This window comes from Gossypium hirsutum, chromosome D10 (genome assembly GCF_007990345.1).
Source record: "Gossypium hirsutum isolate 1008001.06 chromosome D10, Gossypium_hirsutum_v2.1, whole genome shotgun sequence".
NCBI lineage: Eukaryota > Viridiplantae > Streptophyta > Magnoliopsida > Malvales > Malvaceae > Gossypium > Gossypium hirsutum.
In genome coordinates, this window is record NC_053446.1 from 56,513,625 (window position 1) to 56,514,768 (window position 1,144).

Below are 1,144 nucleotides of genomic sequence, written 5' to 3' on the forward strand. Positions count from 1 at the left end.
TAAGTGAAATAATTATTGAAATTAAATCATTTAATTGTATTATTAAAAAATAATATGTTGTAAATCAAAGACAAATAAAAATAATTAAAAATAAATTATATGTCACCAAACTGAAATTCAACTTCCTAAAAAAATTAAAATAAAATCTAATAAACATATTTAAATATTCTCAATATTGATCTTCTTCTTCAATCTATCCTCCTTGTCATCATCCTCTTTCTTGATGTTTTCTTCAATCTATCATTCTCGTCTCCATCTTCAATAAAATTTGGTTCTTGAATTTTAGCACAACATAATTAAACATCAAAGCTTGAATTTTAGTTCCATGATAATTAAAAATTAAAATAGTAAAAAGTGAATAAAAATAAAATATAAATATCACAAAACAACCTCATGTTCGATTAAATTGATTTTCCATCACATACTAGTGCCTTATTAACGTTAACAATGGAATCTAATAAATAATACCAAAAATAATTTTGTTTTCCTAGCTTTTCTTAAATTCCACTTCAAAGTGTTACAATGTTTATAAAACTCAATTTACTTTTAATTGGCATATAACTGAAACACTAGTTAAGTGACAATTAATCTAAAATGATAATCGTAAATTAAATATTAAGATGAAATTAATATATAAAAAAATAATTTAGTAATATAATAAAAAAATTTCAAAAAATTTGCTAGCAAATATATACTAATTATTGCAATAATATTGTTTAAACTTATATGGTCTTTAACCGGCGTTGTTGAATTAAAGTGGGTTGCACAGAATTATAAAACAAGAAAGCCCAGTAAATAGAATACCCATGGAAGACACAGCAAGTTGCTGGAATAGCTCAGTTGGTTAGAGCGTGTGGCTGTTAACCACAAGGTCGGAGGTTCAAGCCCTCCTTCTAGCGTTTCTCACATATTTTTATGGTTTAATTTGAAACCCAACTCGATCCAATATCAAAACTGACCCAACCCAATACTAAAGGAAAACAAAACATTAACAATATTTTACATACATCGGAATTTACGAAAATTAACAAATTTATTATTTTTCCAAAATTAGTAACATAATCAATTACCACCCATGCTACTGTGAATCATCTGTTCTTATTTTAATATTATATATTTTTAAAAATTACAAATTTATTTTAAA

General features: G+C 24.7%; 1 non-coding gene across 1 annotated transcript; it reads left to right on the forward strand.

The window, feature by feature from the left end:
* Positions 1–825: 825 nt before the first annotated feature.
* On the forward strand, positions 826–899 carry TRNAN-GUU (transfer RNA asparagine (anticodon GUU)). Its single transcript has one exon. It is a non-coding gene; the product is annotated as a tRNA-Asn (tRNA).
* Positions 900–1,144: the final 245 nt, after the last annotated feature.